The sequence below is a fragment of the Anas acuta genome, chromosome 8 (genome assembly GCF_963932015.1).
Source record: "Anas acuta chromosome 8, bAnaAcu1.1, whole genome shotgun sequence".
Taxonomy (NCBI): domain Eukaryota; kingdom Metazoa; phylum Chordata; class Aves; order Anseriformes; family Anatidae; genus Anas; species Anas acuta.
Window position 1 is genome coordinate 3,490,711 of NC_088986.1, and position 16,951 is coordinate 3,507,661.

The window sequence follows — 16,951 nt, forward strand, 5'->3', positions numbered from 1 at the left end:
TCTTGGGGAAACGGTTCTGCTCGAGGTTCTTGCAAAGAGACTGCGCTTCTTTGCAAGTTTATTGGAGACTCCCTGAGGACTTCCTTTCTGTGCAGGGGGGTTGGTTCAGCTGTGTCCTCACCGTGCTAATACCTTGTGCCAACATGAGAGTAGTGACTAGAAAAATAAACACAATCACCTAACAGGGAAGCTGAGTGAATGCAAGTGAAGCCAGAATATTTCCAGTGGCTCCAGCATCTTTTCGGGAAGAGCTTGTGAGAGGCATGGATGGATCCAGCTTGTACAGATGAGAAAGGTTTGTGCTGCAGAGTAGCTACAACTTCAGATGCTTAAATGTCATGCTCATGAAAGTTTAGACAAATTATCCAGATGAGTTTGCGGATGAGGGTGCAAACTCAGATCACTTCTGAACATTGCAATTCACCTGTGACTTGCAGCAGGCTTTTATTTATTTTTTTTTAAATTTTATTTTCCCCAAGAAACTTAACCCTTCCCTGTTTCCTGCTCTGAGAAATGGGTGCAAACATTAAACCTCTTAAGGATACTGTTCAGTTTAATTAATCGGTGTTCATAAAGTCATTGAGTTAACAGTACGGAGTGTAAGTGCCAAGTATTACTGGTACTGTGAACAAATGCACAATAGCAAATGAATATAAGCACACTGCAAAGGAGGAATGTCATTAAGGAAAGAGGTCCCATTTCAAGCTGCCAAATACAAAGGAGTGAGTCATTTATTTTCAGTATGAAAAACATTTCAATGTTGTTCTTTAAGTGATTCTGCTTATGATCATTACTCCTTAGCTAACTGCTATAAATAATCCCAAGTGGTGACATGGTCTTCTATTCCCACCTAGATACGCAGAAAATGAAGACTGCAAAATAGGAAAATAAAAATAGTTTGGAAAAGGCACGTCTGGCTTGCCACGTGCTAAATACAGTCTTTGTCTTATGCACAGTTTTGCCTTTCTTTTGCTCCTGCAGACATCTCTGCGTGTACGGGACTGCAGTGCCCCACGCTTCGCCATTACGGTCGGACCAAGATTTATGAGTTGATAACTGTCTAAATGCTGGATCGCAAAGTATCATTTTTGTTCTCTCCTGACCTTAGCTGTGACCTGTGGGATTGCAGGCAGAGGGAAACGTGTGATTTCTGTACGGGCAGGCAAGGTAATGCAATCTGCTGGCGCTGCTAAAGCACAGCTCCACGTTCCTGCGGGAGTGAGTGCATTGAATTGGCCGCAAAAGAGTTGCAAAGGGTACAAAACACGGTAGGAGTTTCTCTCAGAGACTGTCAGGTGGTGCCCTGGCTCCCTTGGATATGCTCGGTGCACCCATCCCGAGGTGACAAAGGAGCACTTTGTGAGTTGGCTGTCGGGTTAGCTGTACATGATATTCTGGCCATTTCTTGGCGTAGCTGTGATCTGCAGCAAAGCTGTAGAAATTTATGGTACCCGAGGCTTTGGAGCAAAACAGGTATGTGCCCCATTTCGGATCAAATACACCTGCTTATTTTATTCCTTACGATGACATTTGCTGTCCACATCGTGCACAGACAAGCTGGTCTCTTCCCTCATGAGCTGCCTCAAAGTAAGTGGCTGTCTGCTCCCTGCAACAGAAAGCCTTGTGCATGGAAGTGCCATCACCCAAACAGAGCTGGGGCTCAGTTTCCAGACCGTGGTAAAATGCAGATGAATGCCAGCAACTATATGACGAGGAACCCAAGTGCTTAGGCGTGAGGATCTGCAGTGGGCTTGGCGTGTTCAGATGCAGATTTGCTGAGTGAAGTTTCAGCAAAGAGCCTAAAACCCAGTGCAACGCTGAGCCCTGAGGTTTGGCAGAGCTGTGCTACTTCAGAGGCATGCTGACATGGATTATTGACTTATTTTGATGCTCTGAAGAAGAATCCCCTTCTTCCAAACACCTCAACCAAGAGACACTCGTTTAAACTGGAGTGGCAGTGGGGCAGATCAGACTCAAATCCTCTGCAGCGGTTGGGCTTTGCTCACCCTTGGGCATCGCTCTGAGGGCAAAGAAAAAGTTTCCTGCTCTTAGGAAGGCCGAGACAATGATTGTCCCCTTGGACAGAGCAAGGCAGGGATGGGATTCCTGCACTGTCACTGCCGACACCTTTAACGTAACAAAGAGAAGCTCTGGTCTCCGGCTCTGTCACTCAAAGGCGTATTTGCAGAGCCGTGTTTATTACAAAATAATTATAACTGCAAATTAGGAATGGGGGTGTGCTAGCACCTCCTTCCATCTCTCTTATATGCATCTAAAGTAAAATTAGCGTGGTGAAACTATTGTAACCTCCTGTTATAGGTTCAAGGCAGAACTGAAACTGAGATACTCAATTAGCTAGGCGCAAACACCGTGCATGTTGGCTTTGCTGCCCATTTTCCAACCCCAGCAAGCCTATTTTCTGCACCGAACAGCCCAGCATACTTGAAACAACTTTAAATACATGTAGAACTCAAACAAGGCACAACTGATCTTATTCACACCAGGCTGTTACATGGCTTTGGGGCCTGTGGAGCACCTTGTCCTCGACTCTTCCCTACAGTGATGCTGGTCCTGGGAGAGGAGGGTGGTCAGGGTGATACCCGCACTGACTGATGGCCATCCCCATTGCTCTCTACTGGTACTGAGCACTGGTGTGGTTCAGGGACTGGTGTGTGGCTTGCGAGGGGAACAACAGCTAGCTGAAGTTCATTGAATTGGGTTTGCTACGGTTATGTTTGTTACCAGGAGGATATTTATTTTATCAGCAAGTTTATCAGTAAGAACCTCTGATTGCAGCAGGTTCTCAGCCAGGGCACAGTCAGAGCCTAACGAATTGACCTCACCTACCCATACGGACCATGATCACTTTGTAGAGAAGTTATTTTCCAGATTTCAGTGTGCTTTGCTGTAATGTGAAAGTATTTCATAGCACTGTTTTTTTTTTTTTAAGAGACTGGTTTACAAAGCTCTGAGAAGTCCTTTAGGACATTCAGCTAAGCTGTAAAAGTGAGGGTTTAAAATCAGTGCAGGAAACTGTTTCCTAAGGCAGTTTATGAGTCGGTCCAAGTGAGAGCCACTGTACTGGGACACACTCAGAGCCCAGATCCATAACGTCTGGGTCAAGAGCCTGACTGAGGTCTTGGAGATACCAATTCCACATATGTGGCAACCCCTTCCTCCCCTTTTGTAAGGATCAAGCTTTTCAACAAGGAGAGGGAGAAGTGTTGAATGAAAAACGTTCCTGTCAGGGTATGTTTTCCTACTGGAAATATTTTACTGACTGCTTCAAGGGAATAAATGCACAAAATATAACTACATTAGAAAAAAAGATTGTTATGCATGCATATGTTTTACAGTTCATGCAGTGTGTTTTATGTTACATGTGACTTGAGCTGGTTAGGGTTTAGGAAACTCTTGAGAAAGGAAATGATCTTGACATTTGCAATTTATTTGTTCAACAGATCCAGAAACTCAAGGTTAAAAAAATTAGATTTGCCTAAGTATACGACGGCGTAAAACTGGAATAAAATACTAAATAAATAATTGGGACATATACGACGTAAATATATTAAAACTAATTAAAAATTACAAAGAATATTTTGAAAGAAAGAAAATGCAAGGCTATGCAGCACATTCTGTAGCACGCATATGCATGGGCTTTAAGTGTAGTCCTGAGGGCGATGCATGTGTGTTCTTGGTTTGCCACTGCAGAATTCACCAGGAGAGCACAGACCTAACCACAAACCTTTGGAAAAGGTTTCAGCAGGGTACAAAGGGATTAGATTGCAGGAATTTTATAAACCATAGCTATGGATGTTTTGGTGCACATTTCTATTCTGACTTGGTTATTGTGAATTAAGACAGCCAAGACCTACGTATTTCAAACCACTGCAAACTGGGAATTTCACCTTCAGCTCCCTGTAATGTCATCAATGACATCCTTAACACAGGTATCTCAGTGTAAATCTACGTTTTAGGGACTTGTGGGTCATCATATGGTCAGCGAAGTGTTTCATCCTGTGGTTAATCCCGGGGATGCCATGCTCTGTTTGCCTTGAGGCTTGTTTCAAGGTCTTGATTAACACCAGCGCTCCATGCCTAGTTAAGCTGGCAGAGGCCCGTTGTGCAGCCAACGTGGGTTTCCTGTCCCCCGTGCTCTCCAGATGGTGCTTTGCACTCCCTCCCCCTGTGCCAGCACAGGTGTTTCTCTGACCATGCAGCGAGAGATCAAAAAAAGTGAAAATGGAAAATTAAGCCCCCACCCTCCACCCCCTTCTTTCTTTCCTTTTTTTTTTTCTTTTTTTTTTTTTTTTTCCATTTTTTTTTTTTTTTTCTCCCACTGCCTGATTTTCTGACAAGCCATTTCCTTGGTTGGGTTCACTGAAGACACTCAAGCAGCATCCAGGTACCAGTGCCCAGCTGGATCGTGGACCTCTTTATAGACTTGCATAAAGAGAATCCTTCACCCACCACCAGGCTGGAGAAGAAGCAGCTTGCTCTGAGAATATCGGCCACAAAAGCACGTCCCTGTGGGATTTGCAGTGCAGCCACTACTTGGTAGTTATTGCCCGTACCTGAGCTTTCCTCACGGTGAGGGAATTCTTCATAGCTGAAATGAGCCAAAACCCTGGCGCTACGTACCCTCTAAATTTAGTCATTTAAAATCTGAAAAGGCTTTCTCATTGGTATGGCTGCATTAGGAACAACTTGATGCTTCCGTGCTAAAATCCTAAGCTCACAGCCTCCTACAGACACCGCAACTCCGCTTCATTTCCCCTAAGCTGGGAACAGTCAGTTTGTCTCCTAAAGGTGGACTCAGCCCACCAGAAAAGATCACAAAGTTTGGGAAGTGGATGAACTGTTTGGTGACACCACCTTGCTTCCAGGTGCCAAGAGCACGAGCATCTTCCCACCTCCCAGCACCAGAAGTGTCCACCAGCAGAGCAGAGTCCCTCCCCATCACATAATAACGACACATTGCCCATGGGATGGTGTCATGTAGGAAAATGGGGTTTTGGGGCCAGATCCTGACTGCTTTCTCTCCTACACGATCGATTACACAGTGGAATGTAGAAATGTAGATGGCCACTTGAGCTAACTTTTCTTAGTTAGCCAAAAAGAGAACTATCCTGTTGTGTTCTTCCCCCCAAAACCAGTAAAATCATGATTCTCATCTATGTGCTAACATATCTCTTCTGCCCTAAGTGTTACCTTTTCGGTATTACGTGGTTATCTTGTTTTTATTCTGAATTGTGGCTTCCCTCTGTGGGTTTGGTTCCCACACATCCTTGTTGTGGTTTGCTACCTGAGTTGGGGTTCACCGGGTTTTGTCTTTGAGATCATGTTCACTCTCGGCTAGCTTGGCGGGGTGCCTTAGAAAATGAGATAGGTTTGGGGCAGGAAGCAGCAGCTCCCACACAGAGGTCGTCACCAAAGCTACTCAGATGACTGCGTTCCCACTGAAGTGAAGCTGAAGATGAACTCCACCCAATTTTTTGTAGGACAAGAATCAGTTTTGGAACATCAGCTTCCTACACCAAACACCAACAAGGCTCTAGCCTTGTTTCTCTGTACATCCAGTAGACGATGTGCTCTCTGCCAGTGACACAAGCGTCTGCTGCCGAAGCTGCTCCCACCCTTGGCAGCAAGCAGCATGTGTCCACATCCCCAGCACGCAGAGGACATCCTCTGCAGCTCCTGCTGACAGGGAGTGAGGCTCGAGCAGCCGCGGCGTCCTTTGTGCAGGGCTCCCTGCCCCGGGAGATGCATCGCTGCTACCTGGAAATGATGCTGGTGTGGAGGTGGCCGAGCCAGAATGCAGCTCGCTTTTCCTCTGAGAAATTAATCTGAGGTATTATGATGAGGTGTGGAAGAGAAACCTCTGCATATTGCCCCCCTAGCAAGGTCTGAAATGTACCTTCAGGACCCACTGCCCTCTTCCAGGGTGTTATAATAGTGAAACCTCATTGTGCTTTTTTTTTTATCTTAAGAGGATCAGCATCAGGGAAGGAAGATAAAGCAAAAAAATATATAAATGCATTGTAAGTTGGAATGGGCAGTTTTTAACAAGTATTAAGGGAAAAATAAAACTCTTTAGAGTCTTCAACTGAACTTCTACTAAGAAGAGTAAAGGGAAAATCAATTATCCAGACCACAGTAGCTACCTTCACTTACAAGTTTTCATGGAAGATTTTTTTTTTGTTCACATAACTATTTTGGATTTGAATTCTATTTTTTCTCTTCTCTTTTACCTGTATTTGAGGTAAAGCACGAAACTTCCTCCAAATGCCACCCTGCAGCAGTTCGTCCTTAGGATATTGTTTTAGATGTAATTGAATTGCTGGGGTACATTAAACATTGCAGTGTTTTAAGCAGGGGAAATAATTTAATGATGTGGTCTTTAAGACAGTTAATTAGCCTGGCATGTATGAAAGTGTAACAAGAACACCACCTACTGTAAAAGTGAATGTTCTACACTCTGGAGCACTAATTCCTTATAGCTTCACCCTGCATGGAAATTGTTAACCCCTTTTTTGTCAGATGTTTTTAGCCAATATTACTGAGTCTGGAGTTGGCGATCACAGCTCTCAACAACATTAGCCAGGGGGAATATCTGAGGGGCAAAATAAATCACAATTGGTTTAAAGATCAGTAGCGATTATTTATGGGAAGATTATTCTGAGGTCTGATACAAGTCATTTTCATAATTATGATGGATTTTTTTAGCTGGAAATAGTAAGGATTTAAAAAAAAAAAAATCTGATGATGTCAGCACAGTTTTTAGAAAATTGCTTGTTGTGACCCTGCTGCAGCATTGGTGCATTGCAGGCTTGATTTATCCACCGTGAGACGGACTGTAAATGATAACTTCAGCGCTCGGTCTTAGCAGAAGGTGGCATAAGTCGTGGTGCAGGGGAAAACAGAGCGGTCCCTCCACAGCTCTGCACTGCTGGGAGCAGAGAGCGAGATCTGCATCCCCTGAGCAGCCTGAGCTCAGCCCACTGACCCCTGTGCAGTCCGAGAGTTCTCAGCACCTACCTCACAGTCATCATTTCAGAGTATTCACCCACTTGTCGAGGTTTCGTTCAAAGCAAGGCATGAGAGAGGTCTCTGGAAAAGGTCTGCAGACCTGGAGCACCTGGAGTTTTTAAAGCACAGTCATTGCTTGTGCCTGGAAATCGCAGCTTTTATCAGAACTTGTATCTTGGTGGATCTTGGTCCTTTAAGCTCTGCCTCTTATCCTGTCAGTTTTATTATTATAAAGCTCTGCCTCTTTACCTGTCAGTATTATTATTATAAAGCTATAATATTTAATGATTTTAATAATGCTCCAGGTCTGAAGTCCCAAATCCTCAGAGATCTTTCACACCTCCTACCAAAGGCACCTACGATGAGTTATGGGTGACCACAGAGCACACCGCCCCGCCAGCTGGGAGACAATTCTCTGGGATGGTAACATCTTCCACTAAAGGACTAGGAAAAAGAAATTTGGTGGGGAGAAACAATGAGGGAAGTCTGCAGGGAGCACAGCATTATGCTGGCCTTGTGGAAGGCAATGCAAATATTGCTCTTCTACCAGCTCTTGATTTCACCCAAAGTCCCTTTCTGGTTTTATGCCTGCTGTTGAAAGTGTTTAGCAGGGCAGGATTTTCTTCTTCCAGTCAGAGAGCAGTTTCTGTGATTTCTAGGGGACGTTCGGTGCTGGCAGGGCTAGGAGCATTCCTGATTAAACAAACTCCCTAATAGACCAAGTCTTGCGCTGCTAAACTCACATGCATTATTGCGCAGGAGGCCAAGCATATTTCAGCCACAATGATGGAGTGGGCAGCACTCTGTCAGATCAATTATGTACAAGGCCCATCTTCTCTATGATTCCCTCGATTTTTCCTCCTGACAGTTCACCTTGTGCCCAACCTTCTGTTCTCACAGAGAAAAAACCTGCAGACAATAGAAAAACCTAAGGCTGTTTTTCCTCGCTGCAAAATGGCACAAAGTAACTCTTTCCTGGCAGGTTCCTCATGACTTTTCACACTAATTTATCTTGCCCAGTTTGGGGGATTTATAGCCTCTTTCTCTCTCTCCCTTTTTTTTTTTTTTTTTTTTTTTTTTTTTCTTCTGGCTTCCTCTTTTTGTTCTCTTTGGCAGTGTTGTGGAAATAGGGAGCACGCTCCAGTGTGCTGGTTTGCAGCGTGGTCCCAGTACCTTTAACTGCACTACGGCTGGAGGCAGGCACCCATCCTGCTCCACCTTTCCCGTGGGTTCTGTGCCAGGGCTCAGAGGCTGCCCATTTCCCACTTGAGAGCTCGTTCCCAGTGGGGTATGGCCTGTCCCACACCCTGACCATGTAGACACTGCTGAGGTCGGGGTGCAAACATCCTTCATTTCATGGCAGTGCATGCTGCTGCCTGGGGAGATGAGTCCTAGGAGACTGCAGTTCCCAGTCAATTATCCGATGCAAGTGGTCTCAACCATTTATAATCAGTTCTGCCCTGCAGGATTTTTAAAGAAGGGAAGATGAATCTGAATCTTGTAAGCGAGGGCCAGTATCAGCCCATACTGCCTGGAATAATTCAAAGCAGACTTCAGTTGAGTGAGGAGCTGAGTAAAAATGAATGGAGTGTGTGGGGGAAACTTCAGAGCAGAGAACTGCTGTGAAGCTGGTGCCTTGCCTTTCTCCATCCTGTAAGTCAGTATGTACACCTGCATCAGCAAAGTGAGCTTTGGTGGTACACAGGCTGAAGACACCCAGGAAAATACGGCAGAGAAGGAGCTGAGCAGCTCAGGAAAAGTTTCTATTACCCCTCCTACTACAGAGCGTGTTTAATTCCTACTCAGTTGCGTGCAAGCAAAGCCAACACAAAGCGCAATCAAGCACATTGTTATAGGTCGAGTTAGGTTCCCCGTATGAAATAAAAAGTAGTACCAAACTGAAACACAGCTCAGACAGATGTATACACACAAATGTGAAACAGAGGCGATGCCTATCAGGAGGGACCTCCTGGAGTCCTTTCAACGCAGCGCTGGTGGGAAGCTCAGGAGCCTTTCTCTGCCTTTGGTGGAACTGCCTAAGCCATCGCTGCAGTCAGCAGAAAGCTTCAGATAAAAAGCTTTGGATTAGCGAAATTTGTTCAAAGTGGTGAATGTTAGTGATGTGCGCAAGGGGAGAGAGCCCTGTGCTTCTCTTTACGAGATAGGAGCTCATTTGCCTTGAAGTTGGTGCAACGAACATTAAATGCAGCCGGAACAACTCAGGAGCGCCGACCACAGCCTGTGCCCCGAGGAGCTGAAATGGGAGATCGCTCCAGCCAAGGATAAGCACATATTTTTTTGGTTCAGATTGGTATCTTCTACAGATGCCTTGTCTTCCTAACAACCCAACTTCCTTCCCCAACCTCTCTTTTCTCTGATCAAAGGGCTGTAGTCTTTCGATAGGACAGAAATTAAGTCATTTTTCTACCTGGGTCACTTTAAGCTGGGGAGAATTCAAGGTCCTGATAATATGGGTTTTCCACATAGTCTTTTTTTACTTCTCACTGTTTTCTCTTTTACTTTGATCTGACCGGTTCTGCTCTCACTTTTCAATCTCACTTCTCTCTCCCTCTGTAATGAGAATACTGATAGCAGATATATTATGTGGTATATATTGCAGCAAGCAGTCACAGCACGCTAGGATCACTGCATTATGAGCAAAGAATAGACATGGCAAAGTGGCAAGATTCATCCATGAAAAGTCATTAAATTCATTAATTGAGAAATATTCCCCAAGACAGTGTTAGCATTTTTGGTCTCTGATAGCCAAATTGATTTAAAAAGGAAGATTGTGCAAAATAAGAATTCAAGCTTCAGCAGCTAAGAGCTCTGCAATAAAATGTTTTCAAATGTACACAAGTGTCGTTACGTGGCATAAGATGTTTTTTTATAGCTAATTGTTTCTCCTATCAATGACTCTGTAGCAGAACCTTTCTAAAAAAAAAAAAAAAGTGTCCTGGAGTGAGCAAGATTATACATTTAAAGACACCTAGTGCATCTTTAACAACAAAGAACAATTAGTCTTTTCTCAGTGGAAAAGGTCAGCACTTTATCTAGTCTCTGTATTTAAGGTTTTAATTAGAGATCAACTATGTAATGACGGTGCCTGATGGCGTAGTGCTTTATGTGCTGCTAGGGCTGACTGCAGTCAACCAAGTCCTTGAGTCCTTTTCCTTCCAATTTGGGCACATTTCTGGTAAATACCTTGAAATCTGCGACCTCTCTATCTGTGAAGTTATGACCTCTAACCACACTCCAGCCTGAGCAGAACGGTGAAAAAATAAATCAGCTGGAAGCTGCTCCTGGAAAAGAACATAGTACGCCTGCAAACATTCCCTTTATCAGGCAGGGATTTGAGAAGAATATTTAGCCCCGTTGTGGAACCTTGTAATTCCAGCTCCTAACACTGCTGCTTTCTGCTGGGCGCATTGCTGAGGGAAGGGGCCCAATAACCTAGATTACTAACGAATACTTCAATCTGACAGCTCACTATCTATCTGACAGCAGTGCTGTGACAACACGTCTGGGTCAGATTCAACACTATTATGTAACCCACCAACCAAACCTTTTTTTGAATACATTAAAGGCTGCTTAAGTACAAAACCCACTCATGCAAATCTTAAAATGCAGGGAAATATTTGGCTAAGTGGAGTTTTTGGACACCCCTTTGTGCCCACACATTATAGCAAGCGATCACACCGAGAAACAGCCTCCACAAGAAACTCCTTTGCATTTCCAGCATCGAAGAAATGTAACACATGCCCAAATTCCTCTGGCAAGTGGAACAAGCCTTAACTCTGACCTCAGCTGGAAGTTGGCAATGCCAGCTTTGGGAAGGGAAGCTCAGCCTGACGGTACCTCTCGGGTGGAAGCAGGCAGAGGAGGGAAATCAGCTGTGGGAAGAAGTCTCCCTAGACAAGGCATTTTTGTTGTCTTTTTTTGTTTGTTTGTTTTCAGTCTACAGCATGATATCCAACATTTCTTAAATCTCTAGACTGTGCACGACTAGAAATGCCATCTTTGGGTTCCAGGAAGGGGATGAAGGTGGTGGGACTCGAGGTAAGACACCATCGTCCCTGTTGGCAGACCCTGCTGGGTTTTGGCCAGAGGTAGCAGACAGATGGCTGGTGTGACTGGCAGCCTGGCCATATCTCCTGGCTTAAAATCCTTCCTCAGTGCTTCTGGAGCCCTTCAGCTGCATTTCATTCCTGACTCAACCATAGGCTAGATTTAAACAGGGCACTCGTACGCAGAAAGAGAAATGCCCACAGAGGGCTTCGTAGCACTTGGTGTATATGAGCATCTCAGAAGCTACCCGTTCAGGCAACGTTTCAGAGCTACCACAACAACCTCCGTGTCAGCCCGTGCTCCAGCCACTTACCCAAACCATTCTTGGGCAGAAGAGGGGACACAGCAGGAGCAGGAGAGAAGTCACACTCGGAGGTGCTGCCCGCGGAGGGACTGGATGCTTTGGGTTTGAGTGGCAGCGGCAGGGCTGGCTCCGGGCCAGGCACCGGGGCGGCCGGAGACACGTCCCTGCTTGGGCAGGGGCTCTCAGCTCCCAGCGAGATATCACTTATGAGGCATATTTCGTGCCCTCAACACTGGCCTCTCTCACCTGAATGTCACATCAGTGTCACCGGTTCTTGCTGAATTTGGAGCTCAGCAGTTCCAGGGAGCTGGGAGCAGCTGCCCGGAGGCAGATATTGCTTATCAGCATCTTGGTTCCCTAGGAGGCCGAGTCTCTGAACTCCCGCTGAGCTGTTACCCAAAGGCTTCTGTCTGAGAAAGAAAGAGATGTCCTGCACCCTGCTCCTGATTCCTGGGCCACCAAAACGAGTAGGAATCGTGGGCAGAAAGGGATTTGGTGCTAATGCAGCAGCCTTGGTACCAGCTCATGGTCATTAACAGGACCAGTAGCACAAAAAAAAAATTAATAAATCAACCAAGTTCCTGGGATGTCCAAAGGATTTAGTGACAGGAAAGCCCTCACAGAGGGCACGGATAGATATATCTATGAATATTGTACCAATTCCTCAAGTTAAAGCAGAATTAATTTACTAAGTAGATCTGTCCTTTCCTTACAGAGTGCCATTGTGACAGACCTCCAGTAACCCCATTAGGGTTGGTGGAGGTGCCTTGGATCTGCCCTTACAATCTAAGCAGATTTTGGCCCTTCTGGTTTTAAATGCTTCAAGAAAAGCTCCACTCCTCACACGGACCAAAAGTGAGCACAATACCAAATTTCATCATTTCCTCATCATTCATTGTGTAAGCAGGCAAAGAAAACACACATTGTGCTGTTTCAGAAAGGAATACTCTCTGTGGGGCTCGCAAGCAAGAACATCATGTTTCATATACATGATATTCAAAGTATTTGATTATTTGTAGAAAACCCGGTGATTCAGCAGCACTGTGGGCTAGGTGAATCAGAGGGTGATAGGAAGGGGTGTTTATTTGAAAGTCTGGTCTCCCTTAGCAGCCCACAACGTCTCCAATCCTCAGCAACCTGCTTCCTCTCTCCCAGAAATGAGGTCTTTCCTGCACAGCCTGGTTCCTGCACTCCGCCGAGCTCCCTGCCTCCGATTCTGAGGAAGTTACACATGGGTGTAGGTGAGGTGGGTGATATCTGAAGAGGTTACACGTGGGTGTAGGTGGGGTGGGTGTTATCTGAGGAGTTAGGTTCAAGTACGAGCCCTCAGGCAGGGGTGTAAACTATCTGAGGCATGCCACACGTGGAGGTATGGTTATTTGTATTTTGTACAACCAGCTTCTGCTGCTGACTGTTAAGAAGAAAAATTTGCCCATCACATGTGCCAGGATCTGCAGTTATACCTGTTGTACGGACTTAGAAACGGATGCCTTCCTGAAGGAGAGCTTCACAGAGCCATTGATTGTTACAAGAACAAATATGACCCATGCCTGGACTCCTGTATAACACAAATGCCCAAATTGATGCTTTTTCAATCCCCAGCATATCTTTAAGATAATCATTTCCTCCTAGTACCAACCTAGATAGATAGATTTCCTCTACATATCTCGTATCTCCCAGTGGATCTAAGGAGGGAGCAAGACCTCACCTCAGATTTTTTAATGCACAGTCAGCTCTCATTGGTAATGGACAAAATCCAAACTCTTGTACTCTAAGCAAGGGGAATGGAAATCAGTACAAAAAATAAATGGACAAAAAAAAAAAATGTTTCTGTTACTTTAGTCTCAGTAATTTTATTAGGCATTGCCCCTGTGCAGTCGCATACTGCTTTCTATTACCCACTTTCCTGTACTAGCTGCACTCGTAAGAGTAAGAGGCACAGTGGCCCATGACTTGGTAGGTCAGCATTTTTTATTTCCTTTCAGCTCTCTCTAATGAAAAGCACATGCGTCCAGTAAATCTTGCCTTTTCCCTTATTAAACCAGTCGATGTTCATTATTGAGGTCTGTGCCTGGCTGGGTGGGAATCAATAAGATGATCCTTTTAATCGCCTTAGTAATCAACAAGCTATTTCTTATTTCAATCTCAGCCCAGTAGTCATTGAAATCCAATGATTTATCTGCATTACACATCCACTCACACGCACACTTACAGAGCAAGGAGGGTTTATCTGTGTACGAAAGAGAGAGAGAGAGGGGCTAGATTTCACAATGCACTTTAAATTAACGTGCCAGAGAGGTGCCCCCAGTTTCATTATTTACTTCCCAGTAACCAGTACACGCATACCTGCGAGGACCGAGCAGGAGTTAGACAACGTGCCAGTGCCTGCAACGCAAAAGATGAAACTGCAAAAAATAAAAAAGGCAGTTTTAATGGAAGGAACAGCCGAGAAGTTCATTATGCCCACCTTAAAACTACTTTTATGATTTTTCCTCATGCAGGGAGGTGGCACAGTGCTGCTGAGAGCCCTTTGTGCTATCAGCCCGGTAAACAAGGCTCTGCTGCATCACCACAAACAAGTTTTGTCCCTCAGTGCCTCAATTTTCCCATCTGTGAAATGGGAATACTTGGGCCAATTACCTTCATAAAAGGCTTTTAGAATCTGTTTGAGTCCTGTTTGTACTCTCCTTTATGAGGCCGTATTTTGAGGGTTTGGACATAAAAATATTCGGATAAATGGAGGGCTCATGCAAGCCTTTCTCAGCTGAGAAGCTCCTGAGATGTCACTAGGTCTGGTTTTCTGAGTAAGGATTCTTTGCACAGGTGGGGTAAACTGAACATTGCATGTCGGGGAGGTTTCTGTATGAAATGTGGTTTAGTTGCCCAGTGAAAGCAGCTGGGCAGGAATGGCAAAACCCTGACCTTGTTGAAATAAGCAGCAAGTCCTCAGCTGATTTTAGTGATTTTACCCCGTATTTTCTTTTTGCTGAAAGGTCATTATGGTGTGAATTATGGGCTCTGTTAACAGATGGAAAATTGGACACAGGGACTTTTTCCTGCTAATTTATAAACTTTGTTTTTTGGAGAACAAAAAATTAGAGGAGGAGAAAAAGAAGTCAACGTGCGAGTGCATCAAGTGCGGGCGCTGGAGCATCTTTCAGCTGTGCCTCCTGCTACGTAGGGCCGAGCTGTGTTTGGGCTGCAACCCGACACTGCCGCTTTCTCCCCCAAACAGAGCTTTTTCTCATAAAATTCAGTCAGGCACTTCTTCTCAAGTTCTTCATACACTTTTCGCAAGAAAAAAGAAATCATTCATATCTCTCAAAGAGAGTCTCGGATTCTTCAGATATTTTCCATTATAAGCTTTTGGCACCATTATTACCCACAGATCGAGTTACTTTTCTGATCCCTCTTCTTTCATCTAGTAAAAATGGATTATTTCATTATTAGCCTGGAACCGTTACTGTTCACAGAGATCAGGTCTGTATATGAACAATGCCTTCCCCAGTACATTACTGAAAATCCCGTGGCTGTTGTAAGGTTTCCTTTAAACACTAGAACTCTATTTTTTTTTTGGTGAAATCAACATAGTCACATAGTCTCTGAAAGGAAATTCCTTCTCTCTGAATTATACAAAAGTGAGATATGGTCATTTTCAATAGTTTATGGAAGGTCTTAACTGGTGCTAATTCTGTAACTAGTATGTTTGTGTATACAGCATATGTATATACATGCATATATGTATTTCCAATGTCTAGGCTAACATTTACTGTAACTTGACTACATTTTAGCTAATTAACTGTAACTTAATGTTGCTGTTATGTCAAATCCACCAATGTATTAAAACGAGTCCTGTGAAAAATGGCTGGGCCGAGTCACGCCAAAATCTCCAGTTTGGAAGGTTTAGCTGATGGGAAACAATTTTTGTTGTTGTGTGCCCAGTTTATATTTTTTCTATTCCTCCTCTTCCATCAGAAGTCTGTCTGTCCACACGTGGATTTCAATTTGAGAAGCAGGGAAAACTCCATAAGGAAAAGGGAGACCCAGTCCTGAACTGAAAGGGGAAAGTTCTTAGGTTGGTGTTAGGAGTTGTGTCCTGCCCTCCTTCCCTTTCCTATCCCATTCTCTGGTTCCTGTGGTGAAAACCATCCCCAGCATCAGAGTTCTCATGGCAGGGAGCAGGGCAGAGATCTCAGTCTCACAGGTCCTGGGATAGTGCCCTCAGCTGCATGACTGCTGCTCCTGCTCCCATTGCATTCTTGACCGAGCTGCAGCCGTTGTGAGTGCTGGTCCCACTGCCAGCCCCTCTGCTCCATCTTCTCAGAGCAAATCATCCTCTCGTGCCCTCAGAGTGTTTTCCTGCAGGAGAGCACCTGTCCTCTGAGAAGTGGGCTAAATCCATCCATTAATTTTGCAAAGACCACCAACAATCTGAGGCAGTGACAACTTCTAGACGCCAGCCACACGGACAGAGGCAGAACAGATGGGACGCCAGGTAGAGAGCTCTGCTTCCCATCCCCACTCCTCTGAGAGGAGCTTGAATTCTTTATGTCCTCCATGTGCCTGCTAATTAAAGTGTCTTATCTGCTTAGACTCCATCAGAACATGTTTTCTACTTAATAGAAGACAAATGGTTTATGTAAGTGGAGTCTTGAGTTAGACACTCAGTTCACATATGAGCAAAGGTGATAGCAATATTTTAAAGATTTGTTGTATAACGATGTTTTCTTCTGTGTTTAGCTTATTTATTTGAGCACATTGCTTCTTTTAACCTCCTTGGTAGCTTCTTCCTACATGTGCCGTTTCCATCCTCATGCAAACCCATGCCAATAAGGCAAGAAAAAAACCCACCTTGTATTGCAGTTGCCTAGGTTTGACTCTGAATCTGGAATTTCACAGGAATCCTCTGTTACGCTGAATTATCACATAGAGGCGCGTGTAACATCTTTGTGGGCTGTAGGCTCTTCCAGACTCTTTGTCCTCCATGGTAATGTCCCAATCACAGTGAAGTGCTCCCAAATGTGCAAGGACTATTTAAGCTTTGTAAATGCCGTCCTCCAAAAATCACTCCACATAAATGTTTCATGTCTCTCCTCTGCGATGCACAGGCCCCAAACATTCAGCTGTGAGGGTGTTTATATTTGTGGAACTCTCTTGAACATTTGCTGTGGATTTCAAACAGCTGCTACACTGAAGCACTGGGAATAGTAAGATCATGAATATTCAGGTGAAGCCACTGGAATGAACAGCCGTTAATAGAATAAATGCCTAAACAGTTGTGTAAGGCTTATTAAGACCTATTGGGGCTGAGATAATAAATTCCCTCTTTGACATGTTGCAACTACTGTAGTTTAAACATTTTGGACCACCTCTTCAGAACTGAAAGAAAAAATTATGTTAGTTCTGTGTGATAACACAATGAAACACCTGGAAGGCTTGGCGCTTGTATTAGATTTGGCAGGGAGATTTTAACGTGCTAGCTCATCCTCACTTAAAATCATGGCACTGTTTATTGTGTTAGTTGTCAAGGTTATCCAAATTACATACAGT

General features: G+C 44.5%; 1 protein-coding gene and 1 long non-coding RNA gene across 10 annotated transcripts in view; both read right to left on the reverse strand.

The window, feature by feature from the left end:
- NFIA (nuclear factor I A) overlaps window positions 1–16,951 on the reverse strand; it is a 348,730-nt gene that overhangs the window by 286,913 nt on the left and 44,866 nt on the right. The window lies entirely within an intron of this gene.
- LOC137860325 (uncharacterized) lies at window positions 15,051–16,757 on the reverse strand. The gene is made up of 2 exons (XR_011098834.1): window positions 16,253–16,757; window positions 15,051–15,455 (listed from the first exon to the last, which is right to left on the reverse strand). It is a non-coding gene; the product is annotated as an uncharacterized lncRNA (long non-coding RNA).